The 23,810-nt window shown below is 39.9% G+C and overlaps 2 pseudogenes; both read right to left on the bottom strand.

Moving 5' to 3' along the window:
• Positions 1–5,218: 5,218 nt before the first annotated feature.
• LOC131278273 (glyceraldehyde-3-phosphate dehydrogenase pseudogene) lies at positions 5,219–6,317 on the bottom strand (annotated as a pseudogene).
• Positions 6,318–20,574: 14,257 nt separating this feature from the next.
• LOC101412541 (shugoshin 1 pseudogene) lies at positions 20,575–22,281 on the bottom strand (annotated as a pseudogene).
• Between the last annotated feature and the right edge of the window lie 1,529 nt (positions 22,282–23,810).

Raw genomic sequence — 23,810 nt, 5'->3', positions numbered from 1 at the left:
CCAGTTCCTAGTTTATTCTTAAGTATTCTGTCAATCGGCATTTACGTAACTAGACTACCACTTTCAGTCACATTCCCATTTATAAACTAGCTGTTACTGTGTGTTACCATCCATTCCATACATTTCCACAATTTTACAGTAAAGCTAATTAAAACTTCTACATACATTAAATATCAATAGTCCACTGAGTCATTCTCTTATTTCCTTTAAGAATCCACCACCTACCACCAGGTCTTGAAGATATTTTCCAATAATTTCTTCAAGAAGTTTTATAGTTCTTGCTTTTATTTTTAGGTTTTTTGATCCATTTTGAGCTAATTTTTGGAGAAGGTGTGAGATAGGGGTCCTCTTTCCTTCTTTCAGCTATGGATGTCCAAATTTTTTCAGCACCATTTGTTAAATGTATTGTTCTGCCTGAGCTATGTGAGTTTGACAGGCTAGTCAACAATCACTTGACCATACCTGTGAGGGTCTGTTTCAGAACCATAAATTTGGTTCTATTGGTCTATTGTGTCTGTTTTTAGGCCAGTATCATGTTGTTTTTACCAGTATAGGTAGGTATTATGATTTAAAGTCTGGAGATCAGGGTTCACTTTTCCATTTTATGATGTTTCTGGCTATTCAGGACTCCTTACCCTTCCAAATAATTTTAATGATTGTATTTACAATTTTTCCTTTAATGCTGTTAGAAGTTTTATCGTGATTGCATTAAATCTGTATATCAATTTGAGTAGAACTGACATCTTAATGATATTTAGTCTTCCAATCCATGAGCATGGAATGTTCTTCCAGTTACTTAGGACTTTTTTGATTTCTTAAACATTGAGTAGGATTTTTCTGAATACAAGTGCTTTACATCATTGGTTAAGTTTATTCCTGACTATTTGAGTTTTATCTGTCATATTTTATTTTCACCATGCTTTTGAAACTTTCAGTTACTTTTATTGATACAATCTTCATTTCTAGAATCTCTTCCAGGCCCCTCATTCCTGTCTTTTCTTTTCAGGTTCTAGCATACCCATTAGTATTTCCTGAAATTCTGGTCTCTTGCTTAGAAATTCTCTCAGTTTCTGTTTATCTGTAAATATTCTAATTTCACCCTCATTTTTGAAAGACAGTATTGCTGGATATAAGATTCTTGGCTGGAAGTTTTACTCCTGTAGTATCTTAAATATATCAGACCACTGCCTTCTTGCCTCTATGGTTTCTGATGAGAAATCAGCACTTAATCTGACTGAATATCCCTTACATGTTATGCATTGCTTTTCTCTTGCTGCTCTCAGAATTCTCTCTTTTTCTTTGGTCTTTGACATTCTGATGAGGATGTGTATTAGAGTTGGTCTACTTGCATTTTTTCAGATAGGAGTATATTGTGCCTCTTGGCTAGGGATATTTATCTCCTTAAATAGGATTGGGAAATTTCCTACCATTATATCTTTAAATATTCCTTCTGCCCCTTTTCCCTTCTCTTTTCCTTCTGGGGTACCCATAATATGCATGTTTGCATGCTTTTGCTGTCATTTAGTTCCCTGAGACCTTGTTCAATTTTTTCATTCTTTTCTTCATCTCTTCTTTTGTAAGTTCACTTTCAGAGGCCATTTCTTCAAGCTCACCAATCCTTTCTTCTGTCTCCTCAAATCTGCTATTATATGATTCCAATGTTTTTTCAACTTCACTGATTGCACCCTTCATTCCCATAAAATCTGCTATTTTCTATGTATACTTTCAAATTCTTCTTTGTGGTCATCCAATATGTTCTTAATATCCTTAATCCCTTTAGCCATCTCATTGAGTTTATTAAGGAGATTTGTTTGAACAGCTATAATTAGATGTCTCAACTCCTTTATGTCATCTGGAGGCTTATCTTGTTCCTTTAACTGGACCATAACTTCCTTTTTCTTGGTGTGATTTATATATATATTTTTTTCTTGGCATCTGGCTTACAGGAGTATTTTTTCTGAGTGCAGTTTTTCTTTTTAGTTTAAGGCTTCCTATCATTTCTCCCTTGCTTGTTATGTAATAGGAGCCAAGCATGTACTTGGTTCTGTAAGCTGTGGAGGCTCAACTCCCTTCATTGCTCCAGAGACCAGTGAAGCTTCTTCCAACTTTCTCCTTTGCCAGGGGTAGGGATAGAGTCACAGCTGTGTGGAATAATCCACGTGCATGCCTAGACTATAGTTGCCCAGAGAGACTGATGAAGCTTCACATCTTTCTCCATTGGCTGGGGCAGGGATGGAGCTGCAGGTGTGGGCAGCAATCTATGAAGTGCAGGTCCAAGATGACCACAGTTGCCATTGTAGACTTCTGATTTTCAGTCTATGCCAGCCAAAGTTCCCTGCAGTTACCTATATAGGCTGGTGCAGGGCTCCTCAGCCTCCTCTCCACCAGAGGCAGGCATGAAGCTCAGACTAGGGCTGCTGGCTGATCTGCATGAAAGAAACTGGTTCCTGCAGACACTGAGAGTTTTAGTCAGCCTGGCTTCCCCTCAGACTGGGGGTGGAGTCAGAATGGCAGCTACTGGCCTCTTTCTAACTTGGACTGGTTCTCACCCTGGCTGTTCCCAGGGTTATCTCTTAGCCAGTCAAGTTTCCCATTCAGTAGCTGAAATTGGCAGCCAACCATTTTCTCATCCCCTGTTTCTGGGAAATGGAGCTTCCAATTTCCATTACAGAACAGCTCCTGGGATGGCTCATGCTGCCAGAGTAGGATGATCACTGACTTCCACAGCTTGGCATGTAATTTCCCAGAGAGGATGGTGCAGGTCCCTGCAGCTTCCTCCCTGCTGGAGGTGGCACTGTGTCCTAGGCTAGACCTGCAATATGATCTGGATGGGAAGAAGCCAGTCCCCACCAGCACTGGGATTTTCAGTCTGTCCACTTACCCTCATGCCATGTGCGGAGTTAAAATGGCAGCTCCCCGCTTCTTTCTGACTTGAACAGGCTCAAACTTTAGCTGTTCTCAGGATTATACTGTAGCCCACTGATCCTCATCAAAGCTGAAATTGTGCCCAACCATCTCTTCCTTTTCTGTTTGGGAAAGTGGAGCTTTCAATTCCATCTCTGGAACAGATTTCGAGGTGTCTTGTGCCTCCAGTGGAGGATGGACACTGCCTCTGGGGCATGGTGTGCTCTACTTATGAGTCTTCTCTGCAGATGGGCAGTCTCCTCCTTCCATGCCTTCAAGGATCTTGCAGGATGCTCTTCTGGTGTCCTGGAGCCCCCAAACAGGTGCTTCAGCTAGCTGCAGAGAGCTCTGAGTGTTTGCAAACTGCCCTGTAGCAGGTGCTGACTCTAGGAGTTCCTTACTCCACTGCCTTCTTGCTGGTTCTTCTATTTTTCTGAATTTTAATAGTGTATTCACTTTGTAGCTGAAAACAGCTTATGTTTTTACTACTACTAATTTTCTCAAGGAATATTTGAGCTTTTCTATGTACAAGATCATGTCTGTGTGAACTGAGACACTTTTACTTCTCATCCAACTTAAATATATTTTATTTACTTTCTTACTTTATGGTCCTAACTAAAAACTCCAGTTTAATGTGCTTTACAGTTGTTGAAATGGGCAACCTTTCATGTTCCTGATTTTATGGTAAAACTTTCTGTCTTGCACTTGCATTAATAATCTTGCTTTTGGCAGGTATTTCATACAAGATTCTTATCATTGAGGAGGATCCCTTTAGTTTCTAGTTTCCTGAGTATTCTTTTTTATCAAGAATTATTGTTAGATTTCAACAAATGCCTTTTCTGTATCAATTAAGATAATCACATGAGTTTGTTTCTTTTTCCCCTTTGTTCTATTGATGTAGTTATTACATTGATTGATTTCCTTAATTAGAAAAATCACTGTGTTCGGGTAAGTCCTGACATGGCCATGGTTTATAAACTATTTAATATGCTGCTGAATTTGATTTCATAATATTTTCTTGAGGATTATTTTATCTATACACATAAAGGTAGTTGGTTGCCACTTTCAAACTTTTGCTATCTTATATGGATTTGAATTCAGTGGAATCATAGTGATGCTGGCTTCATGGAATGCATTTGAAATAAATCTCCAAATCTTTAGAAAATTTTGTGAATAATTTATATTAGTAATTTTTTGAATGTGTGGTGGAATTCACCAAGGATGCCATCTTTTACTGGACTTCATTTGTTGGGAGGCTTTTGACAACAGTTTTAATCTTTATACCTCTCTGTTGAGATCTATTTTTCATAAGTTGTTTGGGTAAGTTGTATGTTTCTGTCCACTACATCCTGATTGTTTTATTAGTTGGCAAACTATTGTGTAAAGTATTCCCTTATAATGCTTTTAATTTCTGAATGATCATTAGTAATGTCCCTACTTTCATTTTTCATTTAAGTGTTTTGAAACTTTGTTTGGTCATTCTGCCATTAATCAATCTATTGATATTTTCCAAGACACAATTCATGTTTTCAATGATTCCTTCAATATTTTTTTCTATCTACTATTTCATTTATTTTCCCTACAAATGTTATTATTTCTTCCTACTCCTAACTTCATAATTAAGTTACTCTTAGATATCAAGATTTATTATTGATTTGACACATTTCTTCTTTTCTGAAGTAGGCATTTATTCCTCTAAATGTCTCTGTTAACAGCCTTTTCACATGAATATTGTTAGGTTGCATTTTTATTTTCATTAAAATCCGAGAATGTTCTAATTTCCCTTGTGATTGTTTCATGGACCCAGTGAGGGAGTGTGTTATTTAATATGTACATATTTGTTAATATTCCAGCTTTCCATTTGTTATTGATTTTAGGTACATTGCAGTATGGTTTGAAATCATGATTTATATGATCTAATCTATTTAAATTAAATGTGACTTGTTTTGTGAACTTAACATGATCTATCCTGTGCACTTGAGAAGAATATGAATTTGCACTTGGTGGAGTGAGATATGTATATATATCTCAATTAGAGCTAATTGGTTTATGGTAATATTCAAGTCTTCTGTTAGCCTGTGACTCTGTTTAGATGTCATAACTATTAATTAAAATGGTGTACTGAATTTTATGACTAATTTTTTTTTTTTTTCTGGGTACAGTATACTTTATTGATGGTACACGACAAGGTAGGGCCCTCTGAGCCCCTCCCTTTCTCCAGGGGGTCTGGGATGGAAGCTGTGGCGGATGGTGGTACTCAGTGTTGGGGGATCAGGTTGGGGTCAGAACTCCCCAGCAGCTGCCACTTTTCCTCTCAACCATTGCTGGGGCTGGTGGTCCAGGGGCTCTTACTCCTTGGAGGCCATGTGGACCATGAGGTCCACCACCCTGTTGCTGTAGCCAAATTCATTGTCGTACCAGGAAATGAGCTTGACAAAGTGGTCGTTGAGAGCAATGCCAGCCCCAGCATCAAAGGTGGAAGAGTGGGTGTCACTGTTAAAGTCGCAGGAGACAACCTGGTCCTCAGTGTAGCCCAGGATGCCCTTCAGGGGACCATCTGATGCCTGCTTCACCACCTTCTTGATGTCATCGTATTTGGCCGCTTTCTCCAGACGGCAGGTCAGATCCACGACAGACACGTTGGGGGTGGGGACGCGGAAGGCCATGCCAGTGAGCTTCCCATTCAGCTCTGGGATGACCTTGCCCACCGCCTTGGCAGCGCCGGTAGATGCAGGGATGATGTTCTGGGCAGCCCCACGGCCGTCACGCCACAGCTTCCCGGAGGGGCCGTCCACAGTTTTCTGGGTGGCAGACAGTGGTCATGGCGTGGACAGTGGTCCACGATGCCAAAGTTGTCATGGATGACCTTGGCTAGGGGAGCCAGGCAGTTGGTGGTGCAGGAAGCATTGCTGACGATCTTCAGGGAATTGTCGTACTTGTCATGGTTCAGGCCCATCACAAACATGGGGGCATCGGCCGAAGGGGCAGAGATGATGACTCTCTTGGCGCCACCTTTCAAGTGAGCCCCAGCCTTCTCCAAGGTCGTGAAGACACCAGTGGACTCCACAACATATTCAGCACCGGCATCACCCCACTTGATGTTGGCGGGGTCTCGCTCCTGGAAGATAGTGATGGGATGCCCATTGATGACAAGCTTCCCGTTCTCAGCCTTGACAGTGCCCTTGAACTTGCCATGGGTGGAATCATACTGGAACATGTAGACCATGTAGTTGAGGTCGATGAAGGGGTCATTGATGGCAACAACCTGCACTTTGCCAGAGTTCACAGCAGCCCTGGTGACCAGGCGCCCAATACGGCCAAATCCGTTTACTCCAATCTTCACCATCTTGTCTCAGGGATGCGGCTGGCGCTGCGCGAAGAGCTGCGGCTGTCTGTCGAACGGGAAGGGGCAGAGAGCCTTTTATGACTAATTTTATAGGACAATTATTATTATACAAATTTCCCTTTTCAATTTTGCCAATATTTGCTTCATATATTTAGGGACTCTGTGATTCGATACAAAAATTTTTATAGTAGTTATATATTCTTGACAGATTGATTGACTCACTGATATGTAATTTCTACCCTATCTATTATAACATTTAAAAAATAATAAATGTGTTCAATTTGTCATGTGGTGCCATCTTGGTGGGTGGAGACCCAAACAATAACCACAAAAATACTGAATTCCAATCCTGATGAGTCATGCTACATTCTCTAATAGAGTAGCAAGAAACTCTAGAGTGCATGGACAGTGCCTAGCAAAGGAAAACAGATCTATATGCCAGTCCCTTGACATTGATGCTTATAATTAATTATGAAGCTTGTCCTTTTGAAATTAAAACTTAGCCTATTATTGTATATTATCTAAGAGTTGCTTCCTTAAAACATCCTCATTGCTCAAATGTGGCCTCTCTCTAAGCCACACTCAGCATATACACTCACGACTATCCCACTGGCATGGGACATGATTCCCTGCACTGAAGGATTATTCCCAAGCTTCAACTAGTGATTTATTTGGAAAGAGATCTTGACAAAAAAAGGAGAAATATTAAAGACAAATGAGTTTTTATGGCTAAGAAATTTCAAAGCAAGGCAGGAGGTCATTACAGAGGTTATGCTTATGCATGTCTTAAGAGGATCTTACTGGCCTCCACAATGAACAGTACCTCAATCATGGGGTTCCTGAAGGCTCTAGGGACATCTGGACACTTTAAGCAAGGCAAACAACCCCAGGAATTCAGCACACTTTCACCTGACCTTCATTGCAATATATGAAAACCCATCCTCCAATATATTGGAGTTAGTCTCATTTATAATTTTCCTACATGTGGTTCTGATGTCCCCTTTATTTGAACTTATAATTAACACTATATCCATTAAACATCTGTCCCAGAGACTTAAATCTTCAATCTGTTCATATGCCAGTTGAGCCCTATATCTCAGCAGAGTTGCAGCCAACACCTACTCTACAGTTCATCAGACTTACCCAGGACAATGAAGAAAATGATAATGATGGATAATGCCCATCCCATAAAAGAGAGAGTATCTACAACTGCAAGCAAGACAGTTGCACCCATCTGTTACATAGGATCTAAGTCCCCTCTCAATCAAAACCAGAGTGGGCATCACCATCCCCAAATACTCAAGATTGTGGAATGATCAAACATAAGGGGTAATGAAGCTTTGTTCTAAAGAAGACATTATTATTCCAGTAAAGGAGTAATTTGTAACATTGATATCAAGGCTGCATTCACCAAAGATTCTGAGGAGAGGAAGAGGGAAGAATAGGTGCAACATGAGACAATGGAATGGTGTGAATAATATTGCAATGATGGATACAGGTCATTATACATTTTGCAAAAACATATAAAAGTAGGCAGGATAAAGTGCAAACCATAATATAAACTATAATGAGGCAGGATAGAAGAAGGAGCTAAGGAGGAAGGGGACAAAAAATTTAATAAGTCACAAAAAGAGAAATTAAGGAAATGGTTTCCTTGCTTACACAGGTTGAGGAAATGGCATGCTTATTTACATCAGCCTGCTGACTCACACAAACAAGTTAGAAAGGAACATCTTAGAGCCCACACCCAAGGGCTTATCAGAACGCAGCCAGCAATGTCATTATGCTAGGAAAGAGGGAAGGGACAGCAGGAGAACTACCACTACACACCTAGCTTTCAGACTACCTCAAACCTTGTGAACAGTGACCAAAGAGTAATCACCACTGGTGAACATGCTCTATAGAGCTCACGGACAGCAGCCAGAAGCCAATCACCACCAGCCAGCAAACCCACACCCTAAAGCAAAGCAAATCAAGTCATCCAATAGATTTCAGTTGCTAAGAATTAAATATACCAGTCAACATAGACCTGGAGTCCTCTTCCTCCATAAATCAGGGGACCTCAGGACAGAACTCCGTGTTTCTCACCCTTAAGAATGACTTCCCTCAATTCTGAGGGTGAACTCTGTTTTTCTTGGCTTTACCCCACAATAAATTATCTTCTTACCTGATATATGGGTGCCTCATCCTTGAATTCTTTCTTGTGACAAATCAGGAGCCTAGACATTGTCTCTGATAACATATTCATGGTGAGCCAGCAAGGAGATAATCATCTAGGGTACACTCTTCTCCATCCAATGAGACTGATGAGTTTTTGGTTGCTAACCAAAGTCTGTCTTTGTGTGTCTGTCCATAGATATGTCTCCATTTCTGTTGTGATCTTCAGACGTGACCTCAAATGACTTAACTTTGGTTCACATAGAGTCTGTTGGCTCCCTCTTCAGATGTTAGGGGCCAGCCCCTACATCACGTAGATCAAGAAGACTCTAGTTGGCTGATGACACAATCTTAGGAACTTGACTCGGGACATTCCCCTATCCAAATAGGAGTCCAATGGGAGCATAGGAGACCAGGTAATCCATCTCATCCTAAACCACTTTTTATTTCTGCACACTTACTCCCCCAAGAGGTTATAAAATCAATGTTAGGCCATTTCCTTACCCTGTTGTTCCAATTCTGGGCCCATCTCTTGAAATATAACTTATGTCCTAATTATCTTTAAAAATCTATTGCAATTTGGAAAAGGACTGTAGAAAAGTTGTGCTCCCTTGTAAGCCAGGTCCCTGACCTCCAGTCTCTAGCAATTTAGACAATAACCAAGCTGAAGGAGCTTACCTTCCTTCTAGGGAAAAATTTCACTTGGGAGTTTTGGTCCAGAACCTAGGTCTGGACATTTCCCACATCCTAGGTTGCCCCAGGAATGCCCAGAAGCAGGGGCTTTGCAGTGCTTGGGGCAGAAATTCAGAGGGTCATCTCCAAACATCCCCCAGAGTTTAAGGAACTTGGGCATTTTGGTTTGGAGGCCAGCTCCACACATCTCCAAGTGCTTAAGCAACTTGAGCACTTGAGTTTGGAAGCTGAAAGTTCAGTCAGCCTGGGGTTTGGAATACCAATGTAGGTGAAAAACTTTCTCCCATTTCTCCCTAGAATGATGAGCATAGACTGTAGCCTACCAGCAAGCTCCCCACTGAGATAAGTTCTCAAAAATTAGACATTCTTTTCCATTAAGAGGAAAAAATATCCTATCTTTTCTTGCCACACCATGTGGCCACAGTACAAGTTATAGAATGGCCAAAAGTAACCGCTAATGGGGTACTTAATTTCAGTGAAACCTGTGTAAGTAGAAGGAGGGAACAGGCAGATCTGAGAGCTATATGTCTCCTAAAAGAGGTGAGGAAATGCACTACCAACAGGTCAATTGTAATAAGCTTAGGGAAATCACTCAGAGATATAACAAAAATATCCTAACTCCAGGAAAGGACAGATCCGCCTAGAAACTCACATTATTAGCCAGTCTGCTTTAGAGGTCTGTTAAAATCTACAAAAACTTTCTTTTGGTCCCCAAACTCCCATTAAATCCATTTTAAAAACAGCCTTCACAGTTTTCAACAATTGAAACCATACCACAAAGAGAAAGCAAGTAAGAAGGGGTAAGCAAAATCTCAGAAGTAGCTAACATTTTAGCTGCCACTATTGAAGGCACCCTGTAAAATTCATGGTCACCCAAAATTCAGTAGGAACCTACTTTGGTGCAAAGTTGTAGGCCTCTGGGACTAAGGTCCTTTGTAACCAGAACCCACTGGGGTCTTGCCCCATTGTGGTACAGAAGAAGACTGTATCATGTGTGGCTCCCCAGACAACACAGCAAGCCATCAACCTGGAGGAGACGCAGATGACCCTTGACATGACAGGTAAGATAGTTAATATTTTAATCAAATTAGAAGCCACTTGCCAGTTCCTTACTTGCCACTTCAGACCTCTCTCATCTCTGTTCATGCCTGATAATGAGAACGAATGGAGAATCAATACATAGACCATTTACTAAACTTATTCCCTCTAGAATAAGTAGTATAGCTTCAAGCACTAAGCTTTTAAAGGCTTCCTTCAGGATTTTAAACATTGCAAATCATAGCTAATGAAAATGCATCCCCAATTCATTTATTTTTTAGGATCAGGATTTCCCTGAGATGATGAACACTGTGTCTAGCCGCTGCCCAGTGTATTTCTTGAGGACCAGAGCTGCAAGTTACACTGGGAACCTCATGAAAGTGATTCAATACTTGAGCCTATCCCTTGCCACATAAGTACGTGAAATTCTTTTGTTCTAATCAAGGTTTACTTTAACTTTGTCAGTCTGTTCGTGTCTAGGATCTTATATTTCAGTTTTGGGTTCACCTGTTAAGCATTAAATTACTGTGAAAGATAACCTAAAAAATAAGTCTTTAAAATTCAATTCTATCTCGCATTTGAATTTAATGTATAAGGAAAAAAACACATGGGATTAGTTCAACTGCTAGAAGAGTGGGAAACTTTGGCAACATTACTGTTACTAATAAAATAGTTTTAATTGTTTAATTAGTACCTAAATTTTTATTAACTAAAATTACACTGGAAACTGTAATAGTAAAGACAAGATCATTACATAGATGCCTTTATATTATAAAACAGCAAAAGGATAACATCTGAAATTGCTATAACTGAGGGGATTTATCTTAAACTTGCTATTGTGGTAGTCATTCTGAACTTATTTTTCCACTGTTTATGGACATTTAAAGACTGCCTTTATCTTTGTAATGCTAACTATTTTTCCCTGTTTAAACATGTAGACTGTGTTTTAAAGAATTGGGAACAATTTAGTTAAAAGTCAATAACCAAAAAAAAAAAAATCTTGTGCAAAACTGTGTTATCACAGTAAAGGCTGAAGTAATAAAAATTAACCCTTAAATAAATCTTTTGAATATAGTACTACTTTACAGTTAAACTTAACTTGTAAGAGAATGGCTATTTTATGTTACAGTAGTAAGTTGTGTTTTTCTGTGTCTAACTCCCTATCTGTGCTTGCCTGTTTCCTCAGTGCATATTTTTACATCTCAGAATGGTGATATCAAATTAATAAAAATACCTTAAAAGAAGTCTATTCAAAATGCCTAAAGTTAAAAAAGCACTTTCTGGTAAATAAATATTCCTGGAGTACAGATTAGAAAAATTTAGCATGATAGAACTCTGAAAATAAAAACTATTGTGGGGGAATGGACATGGCTCAATCAGTCAATCACCTGCCTCCCACAGGGGAGATCCCAGGTTCAGTTCTTGGTGCCTCCTAAGAAGTCAAAACAAAACAATGAGCAGGCATTGAGGAAAAACAACAAGCAGACAATGAACAAAAACCACAATCATACAATGAGAAAAAACAATGAGCAAAATTATGAGCAGACAATGAGCAAAAACAAATGAGCAGGTATGGATGTGGCTCAAGCAGTTGAGCACCAGCCTCTCACATGGGAGGTCCTGGCTTTGTTTCCTGGTGTCTCCTAAGAAAACCAAATGGACAAAATGCAGACAATGAGCAAAAAACAACAGCTGGCAAAGAGTAAAAACAATGAAAAAAAAACAAGTAAAAACAGATGAGGAAGACATCTCCTGCAGAGGTTAGGAAAAGGGGATTAAAAACCAACTTCAGAAAAGGAAAAATTATTTTCCTAAACTTCTTAACCTACCCAGCCCCTCAGGTCTCTGCCCTTTGAGGGATCTTTGGTAAAAGAGCTTAGTGTGACATGATAAGGAAATGCAATTTAGCCTAAAACACTTATCTCCTAGGCCAGGAAATTAAGAATCCTAACCTGTCCTCTAATTCACCAATTTAAACCTTGTAACCACCTTAAAATGTGAGTAATTAATAATCTAATTGTCAATTTTATGTTGACACAAATCTAAACTTTGGTTTTCTCTCTGTTAAAGTAACAAAACTCTTAGATCATTTTCTGTTTTGATGGAAGTTTGTAACAAATTTTCTCCTGAATAATCATTATACAAAGCAGAGTCTGCTTTATCAAGACAGCTTTGTGCACTTTATACCTTTGTTTTGTACTTCGTTGTGTAGAAAAATGTTTTCTTGCTTTTAAAAGAACATAACGCTCAAACATAATGACTTTTAACACTTTTTTTCTCAAATTCAAACTCTTGAAAGTATTGGTTTATTTCAAGCTATTGCAAAAGATTTGTTATTTTACCTTGTAAAAAAGGTGAAGTAATCAATATAGCTAAGTTCATTTAATTTGATATGCTAACTAAAATGTGTTTAAAAGTGTTGTAAAAACTAAAAAGGGTTGTCTAGCCTTCTGTTAATCAAAGTTGTGTAAATTTAATATTCACATAAATGCTTAACAATTTTTGCAAAGATTTAACCATGTTTTCTGCAGAATAACAGTATAATGTTATTACTCATAGTTTTAATTATTTGAGAGATGTTATATGTCACAGAAACAACTTCTCCACCTGGAATCAAGAGGCAAATGCTCTGACCTATATCTGAATAATCTACTCCGCTCCCACAAAATGAGCAGCCTGTGGCCATGCAAAACAGTGGTCCTCATCGGGCTGCCAGAACATGGTTCATAGCTAGAGCATTGGGTACTCCTATAAACTATTCTAACCTAATTTTTATCACATGCAATTGTAAGAACTGTTCTCAACTTCAGCTACCAATGGTACCTTACAAGACTAAACACTACTTAAAAGGCCACACAAAAAAGGGATAAACTTCAGCTTTGTCAAACTCTTTTGAGCATGTAAACCAGGAACCCAGTACAGTGTATGACAGTTCAAGATTATTTATGAATTCCAAAAAGAGAGATGATGTTTTCCAACTGATCTGTTCCTCTGGGTGTGATACCCTTTGATTTTACTTGCTTCAGCTGAGATGCCTTTCATTAAATTATGTTAAGATTAGGGTGTTGATTCAACCACAACATTATGGCATCCAGGGATGAGTCCCCACCCTCCTGCTAAGCTATATGCTCAATCAAGAACATAAAACAAACAGATAATTGAGAAAAGAGCAAAAGCTCCAAAGGCACAGAAGTGGATCTGTGGCCTTGGTAGGAGAGCTGAGTCATCCAGCTGAGAGTTTACAGTTGACACTCTAAAGACTACAGAGCTTGGAAAAAATGGGCCCCAGGAAGAGTAATGAGTCCCTTGCTAGCCTACAGCTGCGATCAGAAGAAGCTTGACCCATGGAGCCTTAAGAGGGAATGGCAAGGCGTGTTACATGGTAAGTAACAGATGTTACTTGCTATCTTGCGTCAACACGTGGCAACAGACTTGGGTGAGAAAGTACCTCTTATGGTACCTAGAGTTGGACTCTTTAGGTCATTGTAAATGTAAGGTTTTACCCCAAATAAATACACTATATAAAAGCAAACAGCTTTCTGGTACATTGCATCAACACCCTTTTGGCTGACTAATACACTATGTATAGTGTCTCTCCATTTGATTTATTGGCTAGAATGCTCACTACAACCCCTTAAAAAATAAAGTTCTCTGCCAACTAAGATTATGCTCCTCAAGTAAGTGGAAGTATATTGCTGCTTCAAATTCCTGTGACCCTACCAGCTGGCAATTGTTCGATATTGCCTCCAGACTTGTTCAGTTTTACAGTGCCAAACAGCACTATGCAACAAGCAGCTGAAACACTGGAGCTTCCTGACAAGGACCAACAGTGCTGCTGCAAGCTGACTGTGTAAAGACTATATCAAGTGGAGAAATAATTGATATATCAGAGTGAAATAAGCAGAACTTACACAGTTGGCATTACAGCCAGCTCCTATTGGGAGAAAACATGTGTTCTCTGGGGAAACAGAAACAACAGGAGATATCTGTCAATAGGACTATATTTTCTAAGAGTCTCTTACATGACTGTGGGGATGCACAAGTCCAGGTTCTGAAGGCAGGCTGCAAACTAGGTTCTCCAATGAAAGTCCAAGGAAGGTCTTTGATGAGGTTTGAGAAGTTGGCTGTCCAAAGAAGAGCTAAAGGAAACTCTGAATGGTAAAATCACTTTCCTTTTTAAGGCATTCAACTGATTAGATAAAGCCTCACTCATTGCTGTTGGCAATCTCCCTGATTGATGTAGACATACTCAGCTACCTATGTAGTAAACTCACTGATGACTAAAGTTCATAAATGCCCTGTATTATACTTAGCCCAGTGCTTGCTTGACTAAATAATTGGGCACAATTACCTAGCTGAACTGACACATTAGCCTAATCATCACAGTCCACCTTTGTCAACTCAGTGACCATAGACATTACCTTAAACCATATCTAGTCTCTAAGTAAAAACAATAACAGACATGCATATATATATATATATATATATATATATATATATAACAATGTTCAACTCTCCTCATACAACCAGAAATGTATTAATTCCCTACAGAATAGGGTGAATGTCCTTTGGTAATATTAATTCAAAATTGAAATCCTCAAATATTATGATATGAAACTGTTACAACTTGTCATATGATAAGGGAAAAGGTTGGGGAAGAAAACAAAGACATTCATTTTGTGTACATATACAATCATACTCATAACAAAACAAGGAAGAAAGATTCATGACCATTACAGTTTTAATTTCTGTAACTGGTCACATGATCAGAGTTCATATTGATCACTACCTCTTCCACTATCTAGTCCATGTTCCAATTACCCTCAGCAAGCAATTCAGCTGGCTGTAGTTCTTTGCCTGGTGGAGTGACCCAAACATTCATTCCTGAAGATTCCAGGTCATTGTTAGTCCTGCTTAGATTGGGTTATTGCAATTTCCTATTGACTTTATTCACAGGGTGTGCCAGTATTAGGAGACATTGTAGAGGATCTCTTGTATTCCAGGCAAACGTTTCTTTACTCCATTATGAAGATGCTGTACCATTTCCCCTTGATATTCAGGTTCAATAATCCCAGCCTGTGCAGTAATTCCCTTATTTGCCTGTTTACTCAGAGGCAAGAGGGGTCCAAAGTGACCAGGTGCCAGTCTTGACTAACAGTTCAATGGAATCATTTTGTGTTTCCTGGTGGCAGCACTCTTCCTTTTGGGACTATAATGAGAAAGCCAGCAGAGCTTAAGTTTGCAGGGACAGGAAGCAAAAATTTTCAAGGTGGGTCACTAGAGGTAGTAGTGAGTGGTGACACTCCCATTTCCACCTATTCATTGCTGGACCCATGAATTCTGTTTATGGGACAAACAGAACCATAAACTGGACACTGATTTAGAGCATATAAAGCCTTCTGGAGAATATTGTCCTAGCCTTGCAAGTTATTGCCATATAGTCAGTGCCATAATTGAGTCTTCAAAAGGCCATTCCACCATTCTGTTAATCCAATTGCTTCAGAGTTATGGGGAACATGGTAAGACCAGTGAATTCCATGGGCATGTGGCCATTCCCACACATCATTTGCTGTGAAATGGGTTTCTTGATCAGAGGCAGGGGTATGTGGAATGTCATGTCAATAGATAAGACATTTGATAAGTTCACAGATGGTAGTTTTGAAAGAAGCATTGCCTGCAGGAAATGCCAAACCAAATCTAGAATATGTGTCAATTCCAGTTAAAACAAATCACTGCCCCTTCCATGGTGGAAGTGGTCCAATTTAGTTAACTTACCACCTGGTCTCAGACTGGTCACCTTGTGGAATAAGGCCATATTGGGTACTGAGTGTGGGTCTGTGCTGCAGGCAGACTGGGCACTCAACAGTGGCAGTAGCCACGTCAGCCTTGGTGAGGGGAAGTCCATGTATCTGAGCCCATGAATAACCTTCATTCCTACCTCCATGGCCACTATGTTCATAAGCCCATTGGGCAATGACAGGAGTGGCTAGGGAAAGAGGCTGAGCATTTTCCAACAGAGTGGGTCATCCTATCCCCTTTATTATAATCTTCCTCTGCTGAAGTCACCCACTGGTGAGTGTTCATGTGGGACATAATATTTTTATGTTTTTTGACCACTCAGAAAAGTCTATCCATGTACCCCTTCCACAGTCCTCTTTGTCACCAATTTTCCAATCATGTTCCTTGCAAGTCCCTGTATATTCATCCAAACCAACGGCAAATGGCCCATGAATCAGTGTACAATGCACCTCTGGCCATTTCTTCTTCCAAGCAAAATGAGCAACCAAGTGCACTGCTCAAAGTTCTGCCCACTGGGATGATTAACCCCCAACACTATCCTTCACTGATGCCCGAGAAAGGAGCCACAGTGCTGCAGCTGACTACTTTCAGGTGGTACCTGCATATTGTGCAGAGACATCTGTAAACTAGACCCTAATTTTTTCTTCCTCAGTCTGATTTCAAGGGACTCCCCAAGAGGACAAAGATGTGGTTTCAGAGAGAAGGTAACATGGCAAGTGTTGTGACTATGGGCATTTGGGCTAATTCCTCATGTAAATTCCTTGAGCCTTCAGGATGGCTAGAGCCCTATCTTGTATACCACATCCACTTTATGATGGAATTTATGATTTTGTGGGTCAGACAATAACCACCTCATGATTGACAATTCAGGCCTCATGGTAGCTTGATTACCCATGGTTAAATGTTCAGTCTCTACTAAGACCCAGTAGCAGGGCAAAAGCTATTTCTCAAAAGGAGAGTAGTTATCTGCAGAGGATGGCAGAGCTTTGCTCCAAAATCTTAAGGGTCTTCATTGTGATTCTCCTATAGAGACCTGCCAAAGGCTGCAGACAGCATCTTCATTTGGCACTGAAACTTCTAGCACCATTGGGTCTTCAGGATCAGATGTCTCAAGTGGTAATGCAGCCCAATCAGTAGCCTGGGCCTGTCACAGAGCTTCTTCTTTTTCCAGTCCTCAATCAAAACTAGCAGCTTTTCTGGGCACTCAGTAAATGGGCCAGAGTAGCAACCCCAAATCCAAAGAGACTAACTAAGCATTGTGCCTCTTTTTTGGTCATAGGAGGGGCCAGATGCAACAGCTTTATATTTCATTTTAGAAGGAATTTCTCAACATGTCCTAGAAATTTCACTGAGGTGGAAGGCCCCTGTATTTTTCTTGGATTTATCTCCCATCTCTTTCATGCAAATGCCTTACAAATAAGTCTAAAGTCATTGCTACTTTTTGCTCCAGAGGTCCCATCAACATGATATCATCAATAAAATGGTCCAGTGTGATGTCTTATGGGAGGGAGTGACAATCAAGTTTCCTGAAGACAATATTTTGAAATTGGGCTAGAGAGTTGATATGCCCTTAAGCAGGACAGTAATACTAACCTGCTGGCCTTGCCAGCTGAAAATAAACTGTTTACAGTGGTCCTTACTAATGAAAATTGAGAAAAAAGTGTTTTCCAGATCAACAGCTGCACACCAGGTATTAGGGATTGTGTTGATTTACTCAAACAGTGATACCACATATGGGACAGCAGCTACTATTGGAGTCACCACCTGGTTAGGTTTATGATAATCTACTGTCATCCTCCAAGATTCATCTGTTTTCTGCACAGACAAAATAGGAGAATTGAATGGGGATGTGGTAGGAAACTCCAACCTTGCATCCTTCAAATCTTTGATGGTGGCACTAATCTCTGAAATCCCTCCAGGAATCCAGTATTGCTTGATTTACAATTTTATTAGGTAGGGATATTTTTAATGCTTCTACTTGGCCTTTCCAACCATAATAGCCCTCCCTGCACAAGTCAGAGTTCCAATGTGGGAACCCGCCAGGTACTGAGTTTGTCTATTCCAATTATGCATTCTGAATCTGGGGAAATAATCACAGAATGGGTCCAGGGACCCATTGGACACATTGAGAGATGGACCTGGGCTTAAACTCCATCAATCACCTGACCTCCATAAACCCCTATTCTGACTAGTGGACTACAGAGATGTTTTGGGTCACCTAGAATTAATGTCACTTCTGAGTCAGTGTCTAATAATCCCTGAAATAATTGATCATTTCCTTTTCCCCAGTGCTCAGTTACTCTTGAAAAAGGCTGATGGTCTCCTTGGGGAAAGGTGGGAGGAAGATTAATAGTATAAATTTTGGGCAGTTTACCAGGATCATTCCCCAAGGGGACCAGGCCTTCTCCTCATTCAAGGGGCTGTGGGTCTTTAAACTGTCTCAAGTCTGGGAATTGATTTAGGGGCTATGATTCTCTGCATTTTTAATTTGAGTTAGGATTTGTTCACTTGACCTAGAACTCTTCAGTTTGTACAGATCCAGAAGTTTAGTAGACTCCCCATCTATTTCACTTCTAGATACCCCATGATGTATTAGCCAATGCCAAAATCCTATGCAACTCAGACTATTTTGAGTGCTGCTTTTTTATGGTAGCTGCACCCACCTTGTCTTTAGCCATTAACTGCTGATACTTGAGTTTTACTGGACCAAGATCAGCTCATCCCTATAATGTTTAAGGATTCTAATCCCATTATAGTCTTACTTACCATAATATCTGGACTATAGACTTCTTCAGGGAAGATAGTTAGTCTTGCAAATTAATTCCTCACATTCCTGGTTACAGATGTTTCCTCTGGATATTCATGAGGTAGATGTGTAACTAGATTTTTTTCTATGTTTTTCACTATGCTGCAGAAATGAATTTCAAGAGCATGTTGGTTTAGTTAGGCCAGTAATGTTTTAAGATAGGGAGGGAAGAGAAATGGGAGAAAATTACAGATCATCGGTCCCAGGTAGAGAGGAAGGGACTGAAAAATGATAAAGTGTGCTGATTTATAGGCTACAATATCCCATTATAGATTATAAATGCTTAGATTTTACTTGTGTGTTGATTCATGTGGGGAGACACTGTGAGAGCAGAGAGCTGAAGACAACAACAGGGACCCAAAGGCAAGAGAGAGAGAATTCAGCCTTTGTGCTTGCTTTTTAAATCTTTAATTATTCCATCCCTTTGCTAATGGTAGTGGAGGAGTACCAGACATTTGCTCTTTTGAATGATTGCCCCACCCATCAATTCCCCAGGAGGAATAAAAAATAAGGGGTGGGAGAATATCAAAGTCTCTGGCTCCCAGAGGAAATCTTGTTCTGAATTGAATTTCTCCTGAGAGTCTTTGAGCAGCCATCTTGGAGTTATCGATTTCCAGGAGGACATCTTGCCAAGTTCCATTGATCTATTGATTCCCTATCTTACTAGCCAGCTTCAGATGGGCAAGTCTCAAATGGTAAATCCATTCAGCATTCCAATCTCTCTGAGCTTTTGAATTCCATCTTCTACTGTATACCAGGGCAAATCAGATAGCTCAACCTCAGATATTCTAGGCCATCTTTCGATCCATGTTTCAGTCAGCTACCTACACAAACTGTTAGAACCTTTTCCACCCCTTGACCTAAAGCACTGAAAGTAGAATTTCTGCTTAGTGAGCCCATATCAATAAACTCAGTGTGATCCAACTTTATTTGTTCCACCATTATCCCATACACTTAGTATCTATTCCCACATATATTCCCCTGATTTCTGTCTATATAAGTTGGAAAACTCATGTAGTTCTTTCAGAGTATAGCATTCTTTGTATCGGTCACTCTTTGTGTTTCACCTTTAGAGGCTTGTTTTGATTTTTGTCTAGTAATACATCTCAAAGACAAGAGGGGCTGCCATCATGGGTAAGGAGAAGGATTAGAAATGTCTTGCAAGCTACTGAACTCAAGACATTCCTTTGTATTTTCTTCTGGTGAGATAGGATTAATCTCTTCATGCAGGGTTTGGAAGGCTGGTGGCTGGACAGTACATGCTAGAGTTTGGCTGGTGCCTGCCTCTAGGGTGGACAAAAGTCAGGGCTCCCTGGATCAGGCTGGAGTCTGGGTGATACAAGATTGACTAAGTGTGGTGTACACAGAGCAGGCCATCACAGATTTATCTGGTAAAGTTTAAGCAGAATTTAGAGTTCCAATGTCCCCAACAATATTACCATCATCCCATAATTCTTGAACCCAATTATATCTTGGCTCCACTTCTTTCCAATCAATGACTTCACTTTAACTGCAGAAACCCTATGGGGTTAAGATTTTGTTTCCTTTGTAACTCTCCCACTCATACAATGAGAGTCTGGTTTTGGTTCTTATATATTTTAAGCCTGTGGCTAGAGAAGATAAGATTGTCCTTCAGAGCACACCTAGAAACTTTCAAATCATCCATGCAGTGTTTAAATTGCAAATTTAAAGCCTTTAGCTAATCTTTTTTTTTTTATTCAAAAGAAAAAAATAAACACAACTTTATTAAAAGTTAGTTAAGGTTAAGATCAACCATCACACTTTAAGTAGTTCTGAAGAAATGCTCATGATCTACACGGTCCTATCAAGAGAATATTCTACAGCAATAATTCGACTCACTGGTGTACTATCTTACAAAGTTTTCTTTGAGCAAGAGAGTTATCAGATGAATTTCAACAGCATCCAACAAAAGCTTCACTGTATTTCCTTAATACATTTTTTTTTAGAACTGCATCTGGAGTCCTTTTTTGTCTTGAAAATAGGAGAATTCAAGAAACACAAATCTGTAAAAGGGTCTCCTCTTCTCAATTTCAAAGCAAGAGTGGGTTCCTTATAGTTCACAATGGCTGTGCACCTGCGTTTATGCAGAGAAGCTGCTGGGCTTTCTTTCCTCTTTTTTGGAGAAAGAGAAAGTTTTCTGATTTTCACTGCAGGAGTGATTTTCACTGCATTGGTGATGTCCTTCAGGCCAAGATGAGCTGACTGGTGAGTTTCAGGTGGTGCACTGGTAGGAGTTTCTTGGTAGGTGTTTTTGTTGGCTTGGAACACTGGGTCTCTTTTTCTTCTGTACATTTTACTGTTCTTTTGGATCGTGGCTTGAGTGATTGGGCTCCTAAGTGGTTCGCTGGTGAGATTTTGAATGTGTTTGCAAGTATTTTTAGGAGGCAAATAGAGTTCATCAGAATCATCTCCTACCCATATGACTCACAGGTGCTCACTTCAGAGTCATTGTTGCTTTCTTCTCTTTTAGAATCACCGCTCTTTATTTTGCCAGAAAGGAGTGAGGTGAATACCCTCTTCCAAATTAAAATTGTAAGCATCACTGGAATGGAGAAGTTCATCCAATTTTTTTTCAGAAACAGTTTTTTTACTTTCATTCTTGTTCCCTTTATATCTTGATATATACTTTGATTTTCTTCTTCTGTTCACTTTTCTTTTTTCTCGTTTTCTTCTTTGTGCATCTATACGCTTAGTTTTAGTTTGCTCAGATTTAGACTCTAAAATGACTTCTTTTGTTTTACTAAGACTTACTGGGTAAATCGATTTTGGTGTTAAGTTAATTTGGTCCTTGTTCCCCTGAGAAATGTTTTGGTCTATATTTTCAGATATGTGTAGATTTATAAATGGGTCAGCAAAGCGAATTCTTTCTAATTTAAAAGATTCTACAGTCAAATGACTGGTTTCAAAGTTATCCACATCATCAAATTGACAAAGACTGTTAAAACGCTTTTTTAAATTGTGACGAACAGATACAGTTCTAGGTAAGACATCAGTAGGCTTATCTTCACTTGACTCAAAATCAAATACCAATCTGTCTGAAACAGTAGGAGTTTGCTCTTCTCTTTGGAATGACTATACCTGTCCTGGAGGGCCAGCTTCCTGACGAGGACTTTGCCTTAAATCCTTCACAAATAATTCCCTGGAGCTGTCATTACTAATGGAGTCCATTCCAGAGGGACATACTTCCAGACTCTCCACCACCACTGCTGTCGCCGCTGCCCTCCTCCTCACATCCCAGGGCTCCGCGAGGCTATCGGGTCACGGGAGCTCCGAGCCCTGGCCCGGGCCTCCACAGCCAGTGGGACCCGCTCTGCTCACTCCCCCCAATCTCTTTTTTTTTTGTAACTGTATCCATAGTACATAGGAGGAACCAGCCAACATTATTATATCTTATGACTCCACAAATTCTGTTTTGGTGTTAAAAACTCTTTCACCCAGAACTTTGCTTCTTATAAGCATGGAAGTAGGGGAATCCAGTGATGATATTTTGCATATCTCTATTGTCAATTTCAGCCATGGACTGTTAGTGGCCCCTTTATTATTGGGAAGGGAGTCCTTAGTATGCTCGAGTACAATTAGAGTAGAGGGCCAATTGCAAAACTCTCAGAACCACCTCGTTACTGGATTTCATTTAGGTTCTTGGCTATGCTGCAGAAATGAATTTCAAGAGCATGCTGGGTGAGTTAGGCCAGTAATTTATTAAGATAGGGAGGGAAGAGAAATGGGAGAAAATAACAGATCAGGGATTCCAGGTAGAGAGGAAGTGACTGAAAAGTGATAAAGAGGGCTGATTTACAGACTTTGATTCCTCATTATAGGTTATAAATGTCCAAGTTTTATTGCATGGTTGCATGGCAGAGTAAAAATGGTGAGAGTAGTATGCTGAGGGCAGGCACAGGTACACATGCAAGAGAGCTCACAAGAGAGAGAGTTCATTCCTTGTGCCTTCCTTTTTGAACTGTTGATTATCCCACCCCTTTGCTAATGTAAGAGGAGGATTTTCAGCTGTTTTGATTGCTTATTTCTCTCATCAATCTCCAAGGAGGGCCCAATGATAAAGTCTTTAGGGAATAGCTGGGGCTTTTCCTGTCTTCCAGAGGAAGTCTTCTTCTGAGTGGAAGAATCCTGGGGAGGGTTTTCCAGCAGCCATCTTGGGGGTTCTTGATGTATCATGGACTCCTTGCCAGGTTCCAGATCCATCTATTGATTCCCTATTTTATTAGCCAGCTTCAACCTCAGACATCACATGTTTAAGACTCCATTCCTCAAGAACCAGTCTAGGTATGAAGCTGTATTAGTTAAATTTCTCTAAGGAAACATTATAGGATATAATTGTCAATAGCTTGAGATTTTATGAATCTTTCACATGCCTGTGGGGATGCACATACCCAGGCAGGCAGTTTGCAAACCAGGAGCTCTGACGAAAGCCCAATAAAGGTCCTTGATGAGTTTCAGGGAGATGGCTGTCAAAGATGAGCAAGGAATTTCTCTTTGAATGCTGAAATCACTTCCTTTTCAAGGCATTTGACTGATTGAAAAAGTCTTACTCATTCCTGATGGCAGTCTCCCCAACTGATATCAATATAATCAACTATATATGCAGCAAACTCATTGGTAGCTAAAGTCCATAAATGCCCTTGTACTACAGTTAGCCCAGTGCTTGCTAGACCAAACAACTGTGCACAATTACCTGGCCAATTTGACACATTACCCTAACAATCACAGCATGTATGGGACTGCAAACCTGGAGCCCACGCATCAGCAGCCCACATCTTAGGATCTATAGGAGAAACTTCAACTGTCACTTTGCTTACCAGAGAAAATCTCCCTCTCTGTACACACAATAAACACTTATGTTTACATCTTTAGGCTAATCTTGCTTCAAATGAGCTTACCCAATATCTTCCTGGACTGGGCTGCCACCTTACCACCTATACAGAACCAAACAGACTAGTGACTATTAAAGGGATTTTCAGTTGAATATATTTATCCCAGGTATATTAGTCATTCAAAGGGGTGCTGATACAAAATACCGGAAATCTATTT

This window comes from Dasypus novemcinctus, chromosome 4, assembly GCF_030445035.2.
Source record: "Dasypus novemcinctus isolate mDasNov1 chromosome 4, mDasNov1.1.hap2, whole genome shotgun sequence".
In the NCBI taxonomy this organism is placed as follows: Eukaryota; Metazoa; Chordata; class Mammalia; order Cingulata; family Dasypodidae; genus Dasypus; species Dasypus novemcinctus.
This window is presented reverse-complemented; position numbering and strand designations above follow the sequence as displayed.